A 25,286-nucleotide genomic window follows, 5' to 3' on the forward strand; every position below is an offset into this window, starting at 1 on the left:
ATGCAAATGAAATGTTCACAGATATGTTCTCAAATTGTTAATCATGACACACCCAGTTAGCTGCAAAGGATGACATGGATACCGATCAGAATAGGATACATGTCTCATGGACCACATGGAGTACCTCACATCAACACCTCAGTATTCAACATTGGAAACCAAGCATTACAGGTGCAAGGGCATGCTAAACATCATCAACCTAATGTACAGCTAAATCAAGTTCACAAGGATAAAGAAAAAAGCTTTATTCAGCAGATGAAAATTGAAACGTCCCTTCAAACAAAAGGCCAATGGCCAGTCCATCATCAAATTACAAGGAGTGAACTTGAGTGACAACTGTCACACGTTGCTTGCCTGCACTGAAAGGACAGGGGACATCACCTCGGAGGGGCATACATGGGGGCAGGCCAGGCACCGCAGGGACAGGATCAGGGCGCAGCAGAAAGAGGCAGTGAAGGGGTGGTGGATGCAGGAGAGTCAATTGCAACTACAGTGGAGCTGACTGGTGGGTGCAGTCACAACTGTGGGGCAGAAGTCAGATGGGGTGGGTGCCGGCACAACTTCAGTGGGCAGGTCAGATGGAGTGGATTGGGTCCCCACTGCAGTGCCCAAGTCAGACGGGGTGCTCGTGGACTCCACTGCAGTGCCTAAATCCATGTGAGCGGAATGGGGTCCCGGTGAATTCGGCAGGACAGAGGGGGGGACACGGTCCCCGCATCATTAGCATTAACCGTCTGACCAGTTGTGGAGGAGCAAGTAGTCTCAGCATTTTGGGGATGGGGATGGGGTATCTGTGGGTGGGGGAACCCGGGGAAGGGTGTGGCGGGGGAACCTCTGGAGTGGTGGCCTGGGGGATGGAGGATGGAGACTTTGCCTTGGAGCTGCGTGGCGGCAGTGGGTTCTTGCTCTTCTGGCTCCGGGGGGACTTGCGGGTGGGGGTCTCAGTCTGAAAGTGCCTAGGGGAGGGTGTCCGGGTGTGAGGGGCACTCCCCTCTGTGTGTGGGGACTTCCTCTTCCCCTTGTAATCTGGATCTGCTGGGTCGGTGGGGAAGAGGCCAAGGTCACAGAGGAAGAGCTTCTGGGGAGATGGGGTTGCAGGTGAGGCAAGGGAAGGGGGCTGGGAGGAAGAGGTTTCGGAGGACTGCGGAGTGGTTGGGGATGACTGTGTGTTTGTCTGCAAACCATCCCCTGTGAGTGTGGTATCAGTCCCCTGCGCTTGCTTGTGTGCACGTCTAGCCCTTGGTTTGGGTGTTTGTGTGCTGCCCGTGTCTGTGGCTTTGTGAGAATGTGCAGGTGTGTGTGTGCTTGGGATAGGTAGGTGGCTAGGAATTGTAGGTGATGCAGGGGTAGGAGGGGTGCGGGACTGTTGGAGGAGGAACACTACTGCCGTCAGGGAGGAGTCCACAGACCGATTGGTCCTCTGAAGGGCAGACATGCCCGATGAAATGCCCTCCATGAACAACACCAGTTTCGTCAACAGAGTGGTGTGTGCATGTAGGACACTCAGCATCGATGTCTGCCCTACATGGATCTGTCTAAGTAAGTCCACAGACTCCTACCTCAGGGCAGCAGGGGACACAGGGGCAGGGGGTGCGGTGCCTGGCACAAAGGAGACATGCTCCCGAACACGGGAGCCTCCACGGACCTCTGGGATGGGAGCCGATGGGAGGGTGGTGATAGTGGTGGTGGGGGCAGTGGCGGGGACAGCCTCACTAGCTGGGGTTTGGTGGCTGCTGACACCCGCCTCCACAAGGGATTCATCCTCAGAGCTGCTGTGGCCCTCAGCTGGGGGGGATGGTGCTGATGACTCCTCGGTGTGGCTCCACTCGCCCTCCATGCCACTGGGTCCCCCAACTCCTCTCCCTCTGTCCCTGTCAGGCTCTGTGGCTCCTCCTGGTCCGTGGGGCTGTCCCCTCCTGTGGTCGTGGATGTATCTGGATAGGAATAGGAAGAAAGAGAACAACATCAGTCACCCGCACTGACTGCACACACCACAGTGAGTACATAACATCACAGGGCAAACCCTGGCATCATCAGCTAATCACTGCTCAAAGTGCCAACACTGTTTAGAATAAGCCAATTGTCACTCTCAACATCAACCATGGCACACATATCCCTCCTTGACTTGCACCCATATGTCTGTTGCATGTTGGATGCTAATACCCCAATGTCCCAACATGCACCACCCACACATCAGTTGGACATGCAAGTGAACATGTAGGAGTATGTCACTATACACACAGCACATCTCTTGCCACTGACTCAGTACAGGTGTCAGATGAAGGGATGGGCAGAGACTCATTTCACATGCTTGTGATGCATGCCAGCAACACACACTATGATGTTCTCATGTCCTGATAGTCAATGCCACAATGGGGTGCATGGTGCACACTTGAACACAATGCAGGATCACTCATAGCAAATTAAATGCCATGGCACTGGCATGCCTGGAAAGTCAGTCAACACTGTCTCCTGTCACAGGGGCAGGGCATCCAGACAACAACAGTATGCACTGTGTCACAATCATAGCTCAGGGGTAAAGCAAACTCTGCGGCTGACAAGTGCACTTGCCCATCCCCTGCAAACAACATATCCAGGACCCAGAAGACCCCACATCATGCAAATCAGACATATGAGTCTCTGCAAACACAACTCCATGTACATTAGCACATCACAGTCTGCCGTGCATGTAACCCAGCTGCCTGAAGTACACAGTTGCATACACCATTGTGCGCTGTCAGATGATCACACACCTAAATGTTACACAGGTCTTGTCTCACACAGTCACATCTCAGATGTCCTGCTGACTCTCAAAACCATGGACACCCCAGTTGTACGTAACAGGAAGCCACACCATAATGACACAGAGGCAGTCACCTGAAGGCACATGTCACGAAGCACAACCTGTAAGTTGATACACAGGAGTGGGATTACAGAGTGTTTCTAAATGCCCTTGAGGAGGCATGACTGCCCAGGTCTACGTGAAACAGTGTTTGGCCCTGGACAGTAATCAGGTGGCTAAGCAAGTTGCCATACTTGATATACATACTCCTGACACCCACAAATTGGAGTCCCCTGCTGCATGGTTTTGTTTGAAATACCCCAGCCACATGTGGCGAGTCAGACCAGCAATTGTAACACATATCAAGGGCACACACAGATCACATGTCAGATAACAGGCATTGGGCAAACAATTGAACCACCCATGAAACACACAATAGAGTCACGGGAACAGATGCTGTCCAGTAGCTGAAGCATAGCTGACTGCAGGGACACAGTGCCCTAGTGACACAAGCAACAGACTGTAGGGGCCAGATGAGGAGGGTGCACCACACAATTGAGGGGCCTGAGTATTGGACTACAAGACCTACGTAATGTGGAAGTGTGACCAGGCCAAAAGACTGTAATTCTCATGTCAGACATAGTACACAGATTAGGCATGGATTTACCCCCTTCTTGCTGCTGTCTGGCCTTCAGCTGCCTATCCAGGTCGGGGAAGACCACCGCCAGTTTCCGGAGCATGTGGGGGGTCAAGGTCAAGTGCATGGAGGTGAAAGCTTCAGCTGGACCCTAGCTATCCTCCGGGTCCAGCCCGAAGGTCCTGCCACCTCTTCTGGCAGTTGCGGATCCGGCGCTTGTAGACCCCCACCGGACGAACTGCCCGGGCGATGGTCAGCCATATCTCCTGCTTCTGGTGGGCATCAACCTGTGAGGATGAGAAAGTTAAAAGTACATTAACACGCATGCCCCATATTTGTGATGCACACATTTGGATATACATGTCATCTTCACAAAGGGAAATGAGTTACACAGGCAGTGCAACCATGGGGAAGGACAAATCACCTGCCTGTCTGACATGTTAACAATGCCTGGGAAGTTTAAGCTTATACTAATGCACTTTAGCAGCAGAACACCTGTTCATTACATGTCCCTACACACTTTGGGGAATTAAAGTAGTCAGTGAGAATGCTTGCCACTGGTGTACACACTGCTAGTACTGCTAGTCAGACAACATGCACAATTAGGAAGGCAGTGGACTGCACATTCACCTGCTCCCCTGGTTTCCCTTACAGCTTGCTGTACTGTGGAAGGAGCCCGTCCAGCAGGGCCTGGTTCTCCTCCTCAGTGAAGGCTGGGGCCCTCTCCAGAGTACATGCCATTGCAGGAGCCAGAGGATGTAGAGACAGAAGCAGTGGTAGCAGGGATGTGGTCCAGGAGCATGTAGTGCAGGCAAGTGAGCTCCCTGGGGGACAGCCAGCCTTATATCTGTGCTGCAGAGGCAGAATATGTGCCATGTGTCTCAAGTGATAGGTCCAACACGGTTGCATTCTATGAATCTGGCCAATCCATGGAAAAGTACGCCTCGTACACGCCTTCCGCATCGTTCAAATCTTCACCTTCATGACACACTGGTAATTGCAACATTGTTGAAGGCATCCAACTGAATTTCCAGTGCACAACTCGTACAAGTTTTGAATCCGCATCCGTCTCCATGACAGTCCAGAGCCAATGGGTGTGCCCTGCTCGGTCAACTGACAGTACAACGCGTATTTCGAAAATACACATGCACCCGTCTCCATACGATTCAATGGCCAAGGCGTACGCCTGTCTCGGACCATGCCTGCCCGACACATATGCATGATAGTCACCCACGTCGGACCTCATTGCAGTCAATGGCAAAGCGTACGCACGGCTCGGTCATGAACCGTTCAATGTGTACGCATTGTCACCTGCGTCGGAGCTCATTGCAGTCAATGGCAAAGCATGCGCACGGCTCGGTCATGAACCGTGCAATGCGTACGCATTGTCACCCGTGTCGGACCTCATTGCAGTCAATGGCAAAGCGTACGCACGGCTCGCCGTGCAATGCGTACGCATTGTCACCCGCGTCGGACCTCATTGCAGTCAATGGCAAAGCGTACGCATGGCTCGGTCATGAACCGTGCAATGCGTACGCATTGTCACCCGCGTCGGACCTCATGGCAGTCAATGGCAAAGTGTACGCAAGGCTCGGTCATGAACCGTGCAATGCGTATGCATTGTCAACCGTGTCGGACCTCATTGGTTTGACTATTCGACGGATTCAACACACAATTACTTGCCAGGGACACCAGTGCACACTTACCACACTACAGCATTGCCCACACAGTGTCCCATGGCATGTAAGGCTGCATTCCCTGTGTGTTGGGGGGCACATTTTGTTTGTTGGGTGGCACTTTTGTTCAGACACTCCCAGGCTGTGCACGTGTACATGGGGGCAGAATCCTTGACACAGTGAGACCTGTAGCCACAATTCTGATGTTCACCCACAGTCTGTGTGCATGTTGTGTCTCAGATGTAGAAAACCAAAAAGGGGGGTTCTGGCTCGTGTGGCAGCAAGGCCAAACCAATTATAATATAGGAACAAAAAGACGAGCCAATGCTACGTGTAGATTTACCTAAAATTTTTCTGTTCCCAGAATAAAACAAGGGCCCAGACAACCAATTATTCCGTTGGATTTAATCTTGTGACTAATTTTTAGTTCACATTTAAAAACATTTTGAGTCTTAGCAATACATATACCTTACAAAAACATGAAAAGCACATAACTTAATAATGACAATATTAGAAACAATTAGACACCACTATATTCATTCAAACAATCACCCATGAGGACAACATTCATACTACTCATACTGCTCATCCAACCAAACTAACGTACAACATGAGACAAAAAATCTTCATTCAATAAATCTTTTACAAAAAAGGGCCATCGAATCAATGCTGTGCATAATAATGAAACTTAAAGCTGTTTTTTCGCACGATTGGCCGTAGCAAACACCAGGGTCTACGCGTTTCGAATCCCTTTGTTGAGGGGATTCTCGTCAGGACCAACACTTGACTGCAAATAAAGCAGAGAAACAAAAATTTACTAAGCTGGCCCACCATGTGAGTGAAAGGCCGCATTGTCGAAAAAATCTTACCTTAAACTAAGGCACAGGGAACTCTGCCCAACCCTAAAGAAAGGGAAAGCCAAAATTGTTATCTATTTCTATAGCAACACTAGTTTCAAAGAACCACTAGTCCAATGACAACCACTAATCTAAAACACCTTTCTACATCCGTTTTAACCAACATATTCACGCAACATAGAAACGACATGAATACACAGTCTAGTTTTGATTTGTCAGACTTACGGGTGTGTGGAACGGTGTCAGGGTGTCTGAAGGGATTTATTTTCAAAAAAACAGGACGACCACAGGGTGTTCCGACTGCAAATGGATACTAACGAATATCTGAAAGCATAAATGGAGGGGAATCAAGGCGCGTTCTTTCGCCTACCATGTTTAGCCTGCAGTGGTTTAAAAAGGTTGCGCAGTGTTCTCAGGGCGCTTACCTCCGGAGAAAGGAATCAATCCACTGCTCGATCGTCTCCTGCCCGTAGCAGGAGCTGGCGCGGCGTAAACTCAGTCGGCCGATTTGGAGACAGCTAAAGGAGAGAATAGGTTCCGTCAGATTACTGAATGCCTGAACGCTCCAACCGCTTGTGCGAGCTATGTTTGGAAAGCGAGGAGCGGTTACCTGCAGAGTCGGCGTGGTCCGTGTGTCTGTTCTCGGATGGTTGATCACCCATAAGGTACCTGTTTGCCTATTGGAGCACCTTTAACCCATGCGCGGGAAGCGCGGCTATGAGGCTTCTGGGATTCGTAGTCTGCCAGAAGGTGTTTAGCAGAAGCAGTTGATAGACGCGGCAAGGCTGACGCTTTTGTCTTTTGTAAAGTGCTAGTAGAACGGGATGAAGAAGTGTTTGGCTAAAATTGGTCACCAAAGCGCCATAACATGCAATATATTATATTATATTATATTACATCAGTGAAAACGGCAGAAGGCAAGTACTTACTTGCTGTTAGTTGGCAGTCATAGGTTATATATCTCAGAAAGTTCATTCAGTCCATCTACCGACGTGTTGAATTTAATAATGAGCATAGCTTCTCTCTGAAGTAATTTAGTGTCCAAGTCTCCACCTCTCTGATCTTGTTCCACTCGGGATATCACTGTCCATTTGACATCCATTTCGGTATGTTTTTGCAGCGTCCAATGATTCACCAGCGGTGCATTTGGAACATTTCTACGAATCCGGGATTTATGTTGTTGGATACGAAACCTTATCTCCTGGTTGGTTTTACCGATGTAGAGTTTATTGCATGGGCAACTGATGCCGTAGATTACGAACTTGGATTTACAATTCGTGAAACTCTCATGTTTCCAATAGATCCCTTTGTGGGCGAAAAGGTTTCCTTCAACGGTGGAATCACAGCATATGCATGTACCACATCTGTGATGGCCTTTTATGGGTGGTAGGCCCAACATATTTCTTACGTCGGTACTTTTTGTGGTGGGTAGTGCAGCTCGCACTATATGGTTGGCAATATTTTTGTCTTTCCTGAATGCAAATAACGGAATCTCATTGAGTGTTTTGTCCAGGTTTTTTAACAGGTGCCAGTTTTGATTGATAATTTTCTTGAACCAATTGGATGTTGGATTGAATGTGGAGACACAAACAATTCTCTCTGTTTGTGATTTTTCACGTCTTTCCAGCAATGTTTCACGTGGTGTCCACCATGCTCTTTTTATTGCTCTTTTCAACAGTTTTTTCGGATAGCCTCTAGCCAACAAGTTGGCCTTGAGCTTCTCTGCATGACAAAAATATTCATCTTTGAAAGAGCAATTTCTGCGGATTCGCAGAAATTGCCCATAGGGCAAGTTCTCTCTTAAACTACGTGGGTGGTTGCTAGAATAATGTAGTGCTCGATTTCGGTCAGTTTCTTTCTTGTATAGCGTCGTCATGAGACGTCCATTAGTAGGGTAAACCTCAACGTCCAAGAAAGGCATTTTGGTTTTAGAACAATTCATGCTGAATTTTATATCAGGAGTCCTGTTGTTGAGCCAATTGACAAAGGATTGTAGTTTTTGCTCGTCCCCTGACCACACCATGAAAACATCGTCGATGTATCGGACCCAGCTACTGATACAATCGGCAAATGGATTGTTGTTGTGAACGAATTTGTCCTCATATTTGGACATATAGAGGACCGCTAGCTCAGGGGCAAAGGGACAGCCCATCGCCACGCCTTTTATTTGGTAGTAAAAGTCCTCTTTAAAACAAAAGTAGTTGTTCTTTAGGGCGAACGTGGCTAGCTCCATGATGAATTCTGTCGGAATTTTTTCAGGTTTGGGTCTGCTGTCTAAGAATGTTTTAATCACTGCTAGGCCTTCATCTTGCGGAATCTCCGTATACAATGATGTGACATCAAGTGTCACTAAAAATTGGGAGTCTTCTTCAAATTCCATTGTTTCAAGTTTGATTAGAAAATCGGTGGTATCCTTCAGATAAGATTTGACATCTGACATGAATGGTTTCAAGAAAAAGTCCACAAATTTTGAGATGGGCTCTGTTAGTGACTCGCAACCGGAGACTATTGGTCTCCCCGGTGGATGATGTTGATCTTTGTGTACTTTTGGGAGTACATAAAACACCGGGGTCCGGGGGTGGATATTTTTTAGGTACTCAAATTCTTTTTTGCCCAAAAATCCTTGGTCAAAGCCTTGTTGCAATATGTGAAAGAGTTTGTTTTGTAGTTCACATGTGGGATCTTTTGTTATCCTCCTGTAGCAGAATTGATTGGAAAGTTGTCTATTTACTTCGGTGGTATATCGCTCGGTTGCCCATACAACGATGGAACCCCCCTTGTCTGCTTGTTTTATTATTATTGAAGGGTCGCTTTTTAGGTCAAGTAATGCTTCTTTTTGAGCCTTGGTAATATTCGGTTTGACATATTTCTTTTTGTGTTTTTCAACTTCAGCTATTGCTGAGAGGATCACTTTTTCAAAAATAATAACCTCTTTGGGGACTTTTGATGCTGGAGGGCAGAACCTTGATTTTTTCTTTAATCCAGTTGTCTCTGTGCTAACTTGTATGGGGTTTTCCAAAAAGAAGGTTTTTAGTCGAATTTTACGGCAGAATTCGATGAACTCTGTCTTAAGTTGTACAAAGTTGGTCCCTTTAGTTGGTACGAAGGATAATCCCAGTTCTAAAATGCTGAGTTCTGCATCTGTTAAGACTTTTTCTGATAGATTAAAGATAGGTGAAACATTTAGTTTTTGTAGTTCTGACGTCTTGTTGACATTTCCCATGGTTGATTTGTGTATCTGGATCTCCCTCGAGGTTTCCGTTGACCTCTCCCTAAAAAAGGCGGTTGTTGTTGATAGTTTTGTTGTAAATTCCCTCTTCTGTTGAAGTCTGAACGGTTATTTGAATTATCTATGTCACTGCCACTGGACGATGATGTCGTGTCCGAAAAAGTGATAAAGTTGTGTCTCGATCTGCCTTGGTATTCAGGTAGAAATTTGCGTCTCAGATGTGGCTGATCAAATGTGCCCAGTGGGAGACAGTCTCCACATCCATGTGGTATATGCATCTACCTTGATGGTGTGTGTGTGTGTCTAAGAGATGAACATGTAGGGCCTGCAGGGACAACAGTGGCCACTACCTGTGGGACTCCCGCTTGCCTTGTGGTGCATACGTGATACGCCATGTCCATGTCATTGTCGATGTGGCAATACAGGGACCCTGGGTATCTGCATGGCAAAGATCTGTGATGCCTGGGAGACATCAGGTCTCACTTGTCACTGTGGTGTGTGTTTGTAACATCACAGCAGTACTTAGGTCGGGTGACACAGCCAGATGATTGGCCATTGCACTACATGGGACTCATGTGGACATGTGGAATTGAGATGTGAGGTGATGGTCATGTAGGTGACATATGTGTCCATGCCCAACAGAACACACCCCAGTACATTGTGTAATGCCATGATCTATCATGTGATATTGAGCCTGGTCATGGCCACATGGGTGGATGAACCGACAATCTTCCTTTGTTCATCTCTGTTCTGCAGGGCACCAGCTGTCCATCGACCATTCCCAGACCTTGCAACCATGCAGGAACGCGACTGCATCTGACGGTACCGCTTCACCAGGCCACTGATTGAGGAGTTGGCAGAGCAGTTGGCGCCACATCTGCTACCTGGGCGGACATACCCTACAGCACTGACCCCAGAGGTGAAGGTGATGGCAGCCCGGCACTTCTTAGCTACTGGTACTTTCCAGTACACTGTGGCTACAGCAGGTTGTATGTCACAAACGCTGTTTAGTCGGGTGCTACGCGATGTCTTGGAGGGGATGTTGCATTTCCTTGACCTGTACATCAAGTTCCCTAGCCCAGCTGAACTCACTGAAATAAAGGATGCCTTTTATACACTGGGGAGGATGCCGAACGTCATCGGATCTATTGATGGAACACATGTGGCCCTGATATCACCACAGGCACATGAGCAGGCATACCGGAACAGGAAACATTTCCACTCGATCAATGCTCTGATGGTATGTCTTGCAGACATGTCTATCACACATGTGTGTGCACGGTTCCCTGGTTCTGCGCACGATGCCTACATAATAAGGAGAAGTCGCATTGCAACGCTGATGTCACAGATGCCAGCTCAGCATGCCTGGCTTGTCGGTGTGTACTGACTGTTTATCATTGTGTGTGTTTGTCAATGTTGTATTCCGCACTCCTACAAAACTCAGCTACTTGTTCATTTTTGTGTGTGTGTAGGTGACTCCAGTAACCCAACATGCCGTGATTGCTGACACCCCTCAGAAACCCTGTGACACCAGCCGAGATGCGCTACAATGAGGCACATGGTCGGAGCAGGAGGATGATTGAGCGGACATTCGGCCTCCTGAAAAGCCGCTTTCGCTGCCTGGACAAGACCGGAGGGGCCCTCCCATATGAACCTGCAAAGGTGTGCAAAATAATCCTTGTATGCTGCATGCTACACAACATGGCAATGCGGAAGAAGGTGCCTCTCATCCAGGATGACGATGACGATGACCAACCTCTGGCACCTGTGGAGGATCCCGGCCTGGGCCATGATGCCAGTGATGATGAGGATGAGGGTGACGTCCGCTCACAGCTCATCAACAACTTCTTCACCTGAATGTGAATTTCCAGGGTTGTTATGTCAATGTATGGAGTTAGCCTGGAATCTGTTGTGGCTGCTCTGTTGCTCTCTGAGTGTGTCTGTGTGCCACTTGACTGGATGCGTGCAGTGATGTGTCCATTCAGGTGGTGTGTACTCCACAATAGGGTAATACTGCTAACTTGTTTTTGTGTAGGTTTATTGTGACATGTTTGGTGCATGTGTATTGCATTTTTCTACTGTTTTGCTGTGCTTTTGACTGTGTCTTGTGTCTGTCCTTCACAGGGTAATTTGCCTGTTGTTTGTTCAACACTGACCCCTAACTCCCAGATTCTGACACCAGTGTGGGAGTAGTCAATTGACATCAAGTGATGTGCCACACACCCCTGGACTACAATTCTCAGACACTCTGTGACCGTGTGTCCACCGTAACGTACAATTGCCTTGCAACTATTTTTGAATAAACATGTTGCTTATGTGTAATGAACCTGTTCTATGCTTTGTTAGGTGTGTTGTCTGTCTTCCCACATCTGAGTGACATTTGTTTACCTCACCTGTGGACTTGTTACCACTGACTGTGGACAGGTGTTGTGGTTGTGCATACCTATGTGTTTCAGGTCAACATCATTGTGTGTGATGAGTAACAAGGCCATGGTGAGTATGTGTTGTGTTGCCATAGTGGTGTGTCTCCCTCACGTGTGTCACATCACCATGACTCACCTGACGTTGGTCACATTGTTGCAGTATTTGGCATGCACTGTGTTGTGTAGCAGATCAACATCTCCATGACACAGGACAATTTGGAATCACACCAGAGGCAAGTATGGTGTACTGGCGATTTTAATTTTGAACATGTGTGAGGAAAGTGCACAGGATGGTAGGTGCTGTACATTGGTTTTGGAATCCAAAGTTCACATTACAGTTGGAAGTGCTGGTAGATGAAATGTCCAGAGTGAAGTCCACAGTCATCTGTTACATTGGCCCAACATGAACCCTCCATGTCATGTGGGCGAGTTGTGTGCGATTGGGCAAGGTGAACGGGTTGCGCACAAAGAACATTGTCCAGAACAGGTTTAGAGGCCCTGGGGGATGTGCTGGGACATCTGCCTCTCACATGTCCTTCTTTGGACGACCCCTCTTCTTCCTGGGGGGGATCCTCAGGTACAGGCCTCTGCGGTGCAGGGGACTTTCCGCCAGAGTCCTCCTGCCTCCCTGTGGCGCTAGCAGACATGTTGCAACAGATGTTGTGGCCACACGGGGAGGTGTGGACAGGTTTGTGTTGATCTGGCGGAGGCATTGGAGTATGTCCCGATGCACCCCAGTAAGGGCATCCCACTTGGCCTCCATACGGGCATGGTGGGCAGCCTGCTCCTGTTGCATGTCCTTGAGGATCCCCACTACCTGGCCAAATCCTCCGGTGCTCTCCCGGTACGCATCTATGATGCGTGCCAGTTGGGGGTCATCATGCCGTCCAGACCCCTCTGCAAGGCGCGCCCTCTGCCTCCCACCCCTCCCAGCACCCCTATCCACACGGGCAGGACCAGCGGCGGGACGCACAGGTGAAACTGGGACCCCTTGGGTGGTGTTGCTGGTGGTGTTTGCTGCAGCTTCCGGGGGGTCCTGTGTCCCTGTGCTGTGGGTGTTCAGTGGCCTTGGTCTGTCCGTGTTGGCGGGGGTGCCCTGTTGGTGTCCAGATGCTGGAGGCATGGGTACAGGGGGTGCAGATGTTGATGCTGCTGGTGCTGCATGATGACTCACACCGGAGGGGCCAGGTTGGTCGTCGCCATCCAAAGAGGACAGAGACAGAGTCAAACCAGAGAGCTCAGTGTCCACCAGAGTCTGGGCCTGGGAATCCACTTCATTTGGTGCTGGGTCCCCAGCACCATCTGTGTTTGGAAGAGACACACAAAGTGAGTTATGTTTCTACAGGCATCAATGGTTCACAAACATGACATTTTCTACTGTACGAACAGATGCCTGCCTGTACACTGTTTTTTTCCAGCTTGTCACGGACAGAGTTTGAGATTGTTGTTGCCCATTTCCCAGCAGGGCCTTGTGCTCCCCACAACAGAGCCCAGTGTCAGACATCTTGTCAGTCCCTTCCCACTCCCTGTGAGGCGAGCATGGTTCAGTGTATGCTTGCTGGGCCATGTGGGTGGGTGTAGATTGTCTGTGACTGCGACTCCCATTGTGTTCTTGGCTACACCCCCCTTCCCAACATGCCCATACTTCCTCCCTCTTGACTCTGCTTCCCTGTGAGGGGGTGTGATGGCAATGGCAAGATGGCTTACTGTGAAATCCTGGTGTTTGTTTGGCTACAAGTCCAAAGAGAGCTCCTGTGCTTCACACAGCAGCACCCAGTACGGGGTATCTTTTGATGATATTTCACTGAGGTGTGGGTCAATTCATTCTACCAGGTGAGTTGTGTGGAGTTTGTGTTGGGGGTGTGTGTCTCCACATGCTGGTAAGTATGGTCAGAGCTGTCAGTCCTCCTTCCCACCCGGCCAGACTTCCCATCATGAAACGTGCTTCCATTGGAGGGCGTGCAAGTTGTCTTTCAGGATGTCAGTCAGTGGTGTCCTGCTTCTGATTTGCACACATGCCCTACCAGAGCCTTGTGCGCCCCACAGCAGGACCCAGTGTTAGCCATCTTGTCAGTCATTTTCCAATCCCTGTGATGTGGGCATGTTTCAGAGAGGTCTTGATGGGCCAATCAGGAGGTGGAGCATTATCTGTGACTGCAGACCCCATCATGTTTTTGGATACACTCACTTCACCTGCATCCTCACTATTCCTTCCTGTCAGTCAGCTGCACTGTGAGGTAGCGTATTTGTGGTGGCAAACTGTTTGGCAGTCTCGACTTAGCTTTGTGCCACTGCCTTGCTCGATTTGTTTGTAGGTTGGTGCATATCATGACACAGTTCCAAGTCACTATGAGATGGCAGGTATTGTGTTTGTCTGACTGGCATACACATCTTGGGATGATTATCTATTGGTTACTGAGCCTTTGTTTGCGGTGCATGGTTTCACTGTCCCCTTGCCACACAATCTTGGGTATGTTGTTTGTGTACTCACCATGCTCTGGTATGTCTGTTAGCTCATGGATGCTCTCTGGTGGTAGGATGTCCCGCACCTTCTCCTCCCAGGTCCTGCAGTAGACTGGTTTGGCAGGAGGGCCACCGCCAGTGCACTGACTCAGGGCGTGATCTTTTTCGATGAGTTTCTTGACTCTCCTGCGCACATCAAACCACCTGTTCTGGATATCGTCCTTTGTGCGCCTTGCTGGTGCTTGAGCGTTCACCTTGTCCACAATCCTCACCCACATCTTGGTTTTCTGTGACATGGGGGTCCTTTAGACCAATGTACCAAACAAATGTGGCTCTACTCTGATGATCTCGTCTACCAGCACTTCTAACTCACTATCTGTGAACTTTGGATTCTTCTTTGCGGGCATGGTGATGGGTGGTGGTGGTGAGTGATGTGTGTGTGAGGGTACAAGTGAGGGTGGGTTGGTGTTGGTTCTGCTGGCTGTATGTGTGTGTGCTTTTGGAGGAGGTGCTGATGGTGTGTGAGTTGTGTGATGGGTGAGTTGTCAGTGTGTCTGTGGTTGCTGTGTAATGGTGTTTGCTGCTGGCTGTGTCTCTTGTTTGCAAGGGATCATGGTAGTGATTGTAGTCCTTTATATAGTTGGAGTTGTGGGTGTGTCTTTGTCCCAGGTTTTTTTATTTGATATTTATTGGCTTTATCATTGCTTGTTTTGTCCTTTTTTTGTCTCTTTTCCTTTGGGTTTTGTAGGCATGAAGGAGACGTTCATCTGACGGAAACGGATGCTGATGCTGTCTCGTGCGGGCTTCTCCGCCTCGTTCATGCTGCCTATCTTCTGTGTTTCATACGCGTTGGTCGCCGAGATCTCTATTACTTGTGGGCCCGGTTTTCTGTGCGTGTCGGTTGTGCGGCTTGTTCTCCTTGCGAGTCGGTCTTGTTTTACACGCATTGCATCATACTGCGCGGGTCGAACATCGCGGGTACGGGTCGGTCGGGTTCATTCCGGGTTTGTGTCGGTCGATTAAAATTGCGTTGGTTTTCCGTCCGGATCACTATTTTCCCTACGGCTCGATCGTACGTATTGTATTCCGTACGTGTCGGTTGGAATTCACATGCTTTGCATCGTACTGCACGGGTCGTACGGTGCCGGTCCGTGTCGGTCTGTCTCCGGTCCGGGTCCGTGTCGGTCGGTACGTTTTGCAGCCGGAATCGGAATTGGCCCCTCTGTGTTGACCTAACTAAAATGTGATTTCTGACCGTGGGCTTTTTCAGTTCATTTTCCTCCCTATGGGCCCCAATCAATTTAGAGAACTTTATCCCGTGGACTCATCTTATCCGGGCGACCGAACAGCTCTGCCCTGCCCAGCATAGTAAGGGAATCCTTTACATATTCTAACCACAGGATTTTTAGTGCATGATCCAAGGAGAGACAGTCTTGAATTACTTTCCTATTAAAACCTGTCTCCTCATTGGACCACATTTTCACCCAACACAGGAGGGGTTTCACCGCCACCAGGTCAGAAATATACTTAGACCCCAGCTCTTCATGAACAATAACCTAGGGAGTACTTTGGGGGACTCTCAGCAACCACCTAAAATACCTGTTTTCTTCATTTTGTATTTCGCTTGTCCCAGTAAAATCCCACATTTCACTTCCATATAGAATTTTTGAACTACAGAATGAGTTATACAATTTTAGGATTGTCCCCGGTGACCACTTGCCTAACCTGTGATCAAAGGCTCTGTACATATACTGAATTGCAAACCCAAATTGCAATTCTATAAAATCAACATTTGGGGCCTATTATGATGGCGGATGGATCGCCACCGCCCAGCCGGCGGTGTCGATCCGCCCGCCATCACAACTACATTTAACCCCCGCCATATTACCATGCTGGGGTATACCGTGGCGGACGGAAAGTCCACCCGGCGCTTTTCTGGCGATCGGCAATCCGCATGATTGTCGGCTGTCCGGAAAAGGCCCACAATATGGTGGCGGTGCTTTGTAGGCACTGCCATACATATTACGATGGCTGCGGTGTGAATGCCTTACCATGGCGGAGACTTTGCCATGGAAAGGCATGCAGAAAATTTCATTAGGAGGCCGTTGCAGGCCCCTGGGGGGGTGGGTGTCTGCATTGGGGATACCTATGTTACCCCCCTACATTGCCACGTGCAAGGTGGCAGGCACCGCGCAGTGCCTGTCACGTTGTGCATGGCAATGCACAACATGCCACTTTAGCATTGCGGTGGGTGCTGCTTACAGCACCGCCCGCCGCAATGTTAAAGATGCTGGATGTGACCGCTAAATGGCCTCACAGGACTGGCGAACCTCTGGCGGTCGGTCCCGTTTTCCATTACAGTGGTGGGCGGAGAAAGTCCGCCCGCCATCGTAATGGGGCCCATAGTGTTTGTACATATAAAAAAAATTGCGGTTGCATATGGCAGGATTATGCAAATCAGGCCAGATGCGACCTAAAAAATATCAGGACAAAAATATAATTGCCCAGAATATCAGAGTCCTATCTACATAATGGTAAGTACAAAAATATCGTTGTTAAAAATATCGTTGTTAAAAATATCGTTTTTTAAAATGTAGAAAACATTATGTAAAATAAAGTAAATAATACATATGGTAAAAAAATAGAATTATTAAAAAATGTTTCAAATGATAAATAATAAATATAATGTTAAAAATAATTAAACAGACATATATATAAAATGTAATATATACATATTCTTAACAATAATAAATAATTATTATGATAAATAATAAAATGTTAGAAACATTAACATTAGAAATACATTTATATATATATATATAAATATTCAATGAAAAAACCATAGGTTTCACACATGTTATAGTTAGCTGGAAATTTTACTGATAAAAAACCAATGAAATTCCCCCGTTATAGTTACTGTAGGCAACTATAACTCACGCGACCGCAATCCTCTGCTGATGCTAATACTGTATTTAGACACTTATTTGCCCATGTCTTCTTCCATTAAATTTTAGCTATACATATATTACAAATATTTTTTTTTCATAAAGACACATATGTCATCAGCAGAGGATTGCGGTCGCGTGAGTTATAGTTGCCTACAGTAACTATAACGGGGGAATTTCATTGGTTTTTTATCAGTAAAATTTCCAGCTAACTATAACATGTGTGAAACCTATGGTTTTTTCATTGAATTAGCAAGGTTTTTTAAATGCTAATTCCTAACTATAACGTGTGTGAAACCTATGGTTTTTTCAGTGAATTTGTACGGTTTTGTAAATGCTAAGTTACTTTACGCCATTCGTGGCGTGCACGCCCACTTAACGCAGTTCGTTCCGTGCGCGCACGGTGTGCTTCGCACACCGTGCGCGCACAGTGAGCACGCGGTGCGCTTCGCGCACCGCGCGCCCACTTTACGCAGTTAGTGCCGTACACGCAAGGTGGGCACGCAGTGCGCTACGCGCACCGCGTGCCCACGTTACGCACCGTGCACACATGGAGGACATATTATGCGCTTCCTTGTGATAGGTAATCTGTTAAATTTAATTTGTAAGTGATGACAATAATATGCCATGCACAGAGAGTGTTTTTTTTTTTTTTATTAAAATTTTTAGCGCACCGTACGCGTACGGTAAGCGTAATCGGCGAAATTTTCAAAAAATAAAAATTTACAGTTTTTGGCCTTGGGGGATCTTTGAGGACTCAACTAACATGGCTATGTGCATGGGCGCTGTCTAAACAGCCCCTTTATATGTTTTTTGCCTTTGTTTACAGCCCCCCCCTCAGAGTGCGAGAGAGAAAATGGCGGCCGCCGCTTCCTGGTTTCGACCGATTCGAATGTTTACTTAGATGTAACAGCCAATCAGAATCGCGCTCGCGCACGCCACCGTACGCGTACGGTAAGCTTACGGTAAGCGTACCGTAAGCTGGCTCAGATATATATATTGATTTAAAGGCTATTTTCTCAGAATCTACTGAACAGATTTACACCAAACCTACAAAAGGCACTTCCTTGACCTGAGGACTACCTCTCTGCCAAATTTCTAGTAATTCTGTTCAGCCGTTCGGGCTGTAGCCCTGTCTAAAGGTCCTATGGAAAAATGCATGGGAAAAACGCGTTTTGGGACCCCCCTTTTATCTCAGCCCCCGCTTGACGAATCCCCCCGAGACTTTCAGGGTAGGAGCGGAGCGTAGCGCCCCACCTATTTTGAAAATTTCGCGAGGATTCGTCGACCGGCGCCAAAGTTATTCCAAATAGAATGTTGCGGATTTCCTATGGAAACAGGGTCCTAACTATAACTACCTAGTGGCGACCGCCAGTAGGTAATATATATATATGTATATATATGTATTATCTACTGGCGGTCGCCAGTAGATAGTTATAGTTAGGACCGTGTTTCCTGAGAAAAAAGGGGGGTCCCAAAATGCGTTTTCCCCATGCATTTTCCCGTAGGACCTTTAGTCCGAGCTACAGCCCGAACGGCTGAACAGAATTACTTGAAATTGGGCAGAGAGGTAGTCCTCAGGTCAGGGATGTGCCTTTTGCAGGTCTGGTGTAAATCTGTTCAGTAGGTCCTGAGAAAATAGCATTTAAATCAATATATATATCTGTAAGCGCGCTCCGTGCGCTTACGGTAAGCTTACCGTACGCATACGGTGCCGTGCGCGAGCTCAATTCTGATTGGTGGTTACATGACTGTAAACATTCGAATCGGTCGAAATCAGAAAGTATCGGCCGCCATTTTCTGTCTCTCGCACTGAAAAACAAAGGTTGATAACATGAAAAGGGGGCAACGAAGAGAGTTGCAGAGTTGCGGAGTGCGCGTACGGTAAGCTTACCGTACGCGTACGGTAAAAAAAAAAAAAGAATTAACAATCACATTTAATATATAAATCTAAGGACCCCCAAGGGAGAAAAAAACAATTGATATTTTGTAAAAAATGGCGAGGCGTGCAAGGTACGAAATGCGCAACGTGGGCGCTCGGTGCGCGTAGCGGACCGAGTGCCCACAGCGCGCGCACGGTGCGCGAAGCGCACCGTGCGCGCAAAATTAAAATTAAATACATAACTTAGCATTTAAAAAACCGTACAAAATTCACTGAAAAAACCATAGGTTTCACACACGTTATAGTTAGGAATTAGCATTTAAAAAACCTTGCAAATTCACTTAAAAAACCATAGGTTTCACACAAGTTATAGTTAGCTGTACATTTCACTCGCAAAAAACCAATGAAATTCCACGTTATACTTAGATCAGATAACTATAACTTGCGCGACCGCCACTCTATCAAAAGGATGATGTCATCAGTGATCTCATGAGTGATGCCACTGACCATGTCATGAGTGATGTAATATGTGACGTCATGAGCAGTGGATTGCGGGCGCGCGAGTTATAGTTACCTGATCTAACTATAACGTGGAATTTCATTGGTTTTTTACGAGTGAAATGTACAGCTAACTATAACTTGTGTGAAACCTATGGTTTTTTAAGTGAATTTGCAAGGTTTTTAAAATGCTAATTCCTAACTATAACGTGTGTGAAACCTATGGTTTTTTCAGTGAATATATATATATACACATATATAGATATACCAATAAAATAAAATATATATATAATTATTTAAAATACATATATTTTTAAATCTTTTACAATTACATTTGACACTACATTAACAGCAACAGTAGGGAGAATGTTGGATAGCAGAGGGGATAAAATTACTATTCCCACTCCAGGGAGTGCAATAGTAGGGAAAGTGTTGGATAGCGGAGGGGAATTTACTATTCCCACTCCAGAGATAGCAACAGTAAGGAAAGTGTTGGGATATCATGAGGGTAACAATTACTATTTCCACTCCAGAGAGTGCAACAGTAGGGAAAATTTTGGATAGCGGAGTGGATAAAATTACTATCCCCTCTCCAGCGAGTGCAACAGTAGGGAAAGTGTTGGATGGCAGAGGGGAATATTTTACTATTCCCACTCCAGCACGTACAGCAGTAGGGAAAGTGTTGGATAGCGAAGGAGAATAATTTACTATTCCCTCTCAAGCAGGTAGAACTGTAGGGAAATTGTTGGATAGCGGAGTGGAATAATTTACTATTCCCACTCCAAAGAGTGCAACAGTAGGGAAAGTATTGGATAGCGGAGGGGTAACAGTTACTATTCCCACTCCTGCGAGTGCAACAGTAGGAAACGTTTTGGATAGCAGAGGGGAGTCATTTACTATTCCCACTCCAGATAGTGCAACAGTAGGGCAAGTGTTGGATAGCGGAGGGGTAAAAATTACTATTTCCACTCCAGAGAGTGCAACAGTAGAGAAAGTGTTGGATAGTGGACTGGATAAAATTACTATTCCCACTCCAGCAAACGCTACAGTAGGGAAGTGTTGGATAGCAAAGGGAAATAATTTACTATTCCCACTCCAGGGAGTGCAACAGTAAGGAAAGTCTAGGATAGCGGATAGGAATAATTTACTATTGCCACTCCAGGGTGAGCAACAGTAGGAAAAGTTTTGGATAGCGAAGGGAAATCATTTACTATTTCCACTCCAACAGCAGTGAAATTGTTGGATAGCGGAGGGGATAAAATTACTATTCCCACTCCAAGAAGTGCAACAGTAGGGAAAGTGTTGGATAGCGGAGAGGAATAATTTACCATTCCCACTCCAGCAAGTGCAACAGTAGGGAAATTGTTGGATAGCATAGGGGAATAATTTACTATTCCCACTCAAGCAAAATAATTCAAATTAATTAACAAACAATTAATTTATTCATTTTTTTTACCTCCCACCATATTCCCCTATGAATGACACCACCAATATTGTAAAACATAACATTATTAACAAAATTAATTAATTAATTAAAATAAGCACTTTAAATACAATAATACATTAATTCACACTATTAACACTATAAAACAACTTAAAAAAATATTATAATAAAAAATATATATTAAAATTAAATTACTTCCCAGCCTACTCCCCTATCAACCCACAATCCCCTCTTGAAAAAATGACACAAATAACATAATGAATAATTAATTTAAAATTACTAATAACCAATTAATAAATAATTAACAATACAATATTTATCACACTAAAAAGTATCCATTTTTAAATACATAGGGCCCGATTCACAGAATTAACTTAAGACAAAATCCTAAACTTACTACTTTTGGTATTCACAGAATGCACTTACTACTTTTGGTATTTTGGTATTCACAGAATGGATTTACGACTACTAACTTTACGTCCGCACTCGGGCCGGAAATTCCGGCCCGGAGGCGGGGCTTTCGGCCCGGAGGCGGAGCTTCCGGCCCGGAGGCGGAGCTTTTTGCCCGGAGGCGGGGCTTCCGAGCCGGAGGCGGTGCTTCCGGCCCAGAGGTGGGGATTCCGGCCATTGGCGGAGATTTAGGCATGGCCAAAATCAACACCTCTGTGCCGGAAGCTCCGCCTCTGGCCCGGAAGCCCCGCCTCTGGGCCGGAAGCCCCACCTCCGGGCCGGAATTTCCAGCCCGAGTGCGGACGTAAAGTTAGTAGTCGTAAATCCATTCTGTGAATACCAAAAGTAGTAAGTGCATTCTGTGAATACCAAAAGCAGTAAGTGCATTCTGTGAATACCAAAATGGTAGTAAGTTTAGGATTTTGTCTTAAGTTAGTTCTGTGAATCGGGCCCATAAATATCAAATAATCAAAAATATTAATTAATTAATTATAATTAAATTACTTCCCACCCTGTTCCCCTATAAACCCACAACCCGCTCCTATAAAAATAACACAATTAAGATATTTACCAATTAATTATTAATAATTAACAACCAAATAAACACTAAGGGGCCGATTCTGATCCTGTATTTTTTTTTCCCGTACGACTCTTATCCGTATTTTTTTACGTACGAATCGTACAGGTACCGTACAAACGGTGAAGTACGATTCGTACGGGAAAAATACATATGAATCGCCTCGGGAAAAGTCTACGAGACGTCCCCAGACAGTTTTACGTACGAGTCGTAAAACTGAAGTCCGAGCGCACAAGTCCGATCCTTACCGGCGTTCCGAATGCACAAGCATATGGAAAACGTCCCGTACGGAGCAAACTGTGTACGACCCCTACCCCGGGTGCACTTGTGCCTGGGGTACGAGTCGTACGGCCCCCCCTGCCCCCCGTATGTACGTGCCGTACCCCCAGCCCCCGTATGTATGCGCCGTACCCCCAGTCCCGTATGTACGTGCCGTACCCCCAGCCCCCCCGTATGTACGTGCCGTACCCCCAGCCCCCCCATATGTATGCGCCGTACACCCAGCCCCGTATGTATGCGCCGTACCCCCAGCCCCCATATGTACGCGCCGTACCCCCAGCCCCGTATGTACGCGCCGTACCCCCAGCCCCCTGTATGTAGGCGCCGTACCCCCAGCCCCGTATGTACGCACCGTACCCCCATACTTACCAGCATGTGGAGACACACACCCCCAACACAAACTCCACACAACTCACCTGGTAGAATGCATTGACCCACACCTCAGTGAAATATCATCAAAAGATACCCCGTACTGGGTGCTGCTGTGTGAAGCACAGGGGCTCTCTTTGGACTTGCCCAATTGGATCACTGACAGAATATCGACATCAAAAATGTCGAGGTACAAAAATATCAGGACAAAAATATAATTGTCCAGAATATCGAAGTCCTATCTACATAATGGTAAGTACAAAAATATCGTTGTTAAAAATATCGTTGTTAAAAATATCGTTTTTTAAAATGTATAAAAAATTATGTAAAATAAAGTAAATAATACACATGGTAAAAAAAATAGAATTATTAAAAAAAAATTAAAATAATAAATAATAAATATAATGTTAAAAATAATTAAACAGACATATATATAAAGTATAATATATACATATTCTTAACAATAATAAATAATTATTATAATAAATAATAAAATGTTAGAAACATTAAAATTACCGTACCCCCAGCCCCCCGTATGTACGCGCCATACCCCCAGCCCCCCGTATGTACGCGCCGTACACCCAGCCCCGTATGTACGCACCGTACCCCCAGCCCCCCGTATGTACGTGCCGTACCCCCAGTCCCGTATGTACGTGCCGTACCCCCAGCCCCCCCGTATGTACGCGCCATACCCCCAGCCCCCCGTATGTACGCGCCATACCACCAGCCCCGTATGTACACTGCGTACATACGGGGCTGGGGGTATGGCACGTACATACGGGGGGCTGGTGGTACGGCGCGTACATACGGGGCTGGGGGTACGGCACGTACATACGGGGGGGTGGGGGTACAGCGCATACATATGGGGGGCTGGGGGTACGGCGCGTACATACGGGGGGCTGGGGGTACGGCACGTACATACGGGGGGGCTAGGGGTACGGCACGTATATACGGGGCTGGGGGTACGGTGCGTACATACGGGGGGCAGGGGGTACGGCACGTACATACGGGGCTGGGGGTACGACGCATACATACGAGGGGCTGGGGGTATAGCACGTACATACGGGGCTGGGGGTGCGGCGCGTACATACGGGGGGGCTGGGGGTACGGCGCATACATACAGGGCTGGGGGTACGGCGTGTACATACGGGGGGCTGGGGGTACAGCGCATACATACGGGGGGCTGGGGGTACGGTCCATACATATGCAATGTTGGGGTACGCACCGTACATGATGACACGTACGATGTGGATGATGGTGTGTACAGCGCGTACCGGGCCCCCTTTTCCTCGTGCATCGCGGTGTACTTAGCTTTTCTGGCACTTTTTGGCTCCCGTAAAAATATAGCCATGCGGAGTGCTGTGGGTACGAATCGTACTTGCTGGTCCGTAAAACGCTGCCTGACTCCGTGCGGACGTCGCGCACACGCTGTCCAGGATTGGAATTGTATGTATTTTTTAGCCGTACGGTGTTTTTTACGATTCGTACGGAAATGGTATTTCTGTACGAATCTTACTTGCTGGTTTGTACGGTGGAATTCCCGGGTAAGAGTCGTACGGAGAAAACGCTCCGTACGACCATTTGTACCCTGGTTTTACAGGATCGGAATCGGCACCTAAATATTAATTGATTAATTACCACAATTAACAATATAAAATATTAAATACATAAATATGAGTTAATAAAATTTATTTATTCATTAATTATAATTAAATTACTTCCAACCCTATTCCCCTATGAATCCACAATCCACTACGGAACAAAAACGGAAAATGTAATTAAAATAAATTAATAACTTCTAAAAATTATGATTAAATGTATTTGAATTAAATTACTTTCCACCCTATTCCCCTCAAAACCCACAACCCGCTACGGAACTAAAACGCAAAATTTACTTTAAAAAAAATTAATAAATTCTAAAAACACATATATTCAAAAACAAATGCAATAATTACACACAAAAATAGAACACATACATGTAGAATACACACTAAAATACATAACACTAGGGTGCCGATTCCGATCCGGGTAAAAAAAATTGCATACGACTCGTATCCGTATATTTTCACGTACGAATCGTACAAGTACCGTACAAACTGCGAAGTACGATTCGTACGTGAAAAAATACATACGAATTGCGTCGGGAAAATGGTCCGAGAGGGAGCCGTAAATTTTTACGTCCGAATAGCGTCGGGAAATGTGTCCGATAGGGAGCCGGACATTTTTACGTGCAAATCGTAAAACAGAAGTCCGAGCGCGCAAGTACGATCCGCACCGCCCGTCCGAATACACAACCGCATGTAAAAGGCCCTGTACGGAGCGAACGCTGTAGCACACATGTACACGGGTAAACTTGTGCCCGGATATGAGTCGTACAGCCCCCCTCACCCCACACATGTCAGCACCGTACCCCCATATGTCAGCACCCTACCCCCTCCGCACCGTACCCCAACACCATAGCACAGCCCCGCACCTGTACGCGCCGCACCCCAGGCCCGTCTCCCAGCCCCGCACCTGTACGCCCCGTACCCCAGGACCATACCCCAGCCACCCACCTGTACGCGCCGCACCCCAGGCCCATCTCCCAGCCCCGTACCTGTACGCACCGTACCCCAACACCGTAGCCCAGCCCCATACCTGTACGCACTGTACCCCAACACCATAGCACAACCCCGCACCTGTACGCACCATACCCCAACACCCTAGCACATCCCCGCACCTGTACGCACTGTACCCCAACACCGTAGCACATCCCCGCACAAGTACGCACCGTAC

General features: G+C 47.1%; 1 long non-coding RNA gene across 2 annotated transcripts in view; it reads right to left on the bottom strand.

Moving 5' to 3' along the window:
• Window positions 1-262: 262 nt before the first annotated feature.
• LOC146817736 (uncharacterized) overlaps window positions 263-25,286 on the bottom strand; it is a 75,821-nt gene continuing 50,797 nt past the window's right edge. For both annotated transcript variants that reach the window (XR_014962578.1, XR_014962577.1), the window contains 2 exons: window positions 3,450-3,706; window positions 263-1,934 (listed from right to left, as the gene is read on the bottom strand). This is a non-coding gene — a long non-coding RNA (uncharacterized LOC146817736). The remainder of the gene's footprint in view (window positions 1,935-3,449; window positions 3,707-25,286) is intronic.

This window comes from Triturus cristatus, chromosome 6 (assembly GCF_964204655.1).
Source record: "Triturus cristatus chromosome 6, aTriCri1.1, whole genome shotgun sequence".
Classification (NCBI taxonomy): Eukaryota; Metazoa; Chordata; class Amphibia; order Caudata; family Salamandridae; genus Triturus; species Triturus cristatus.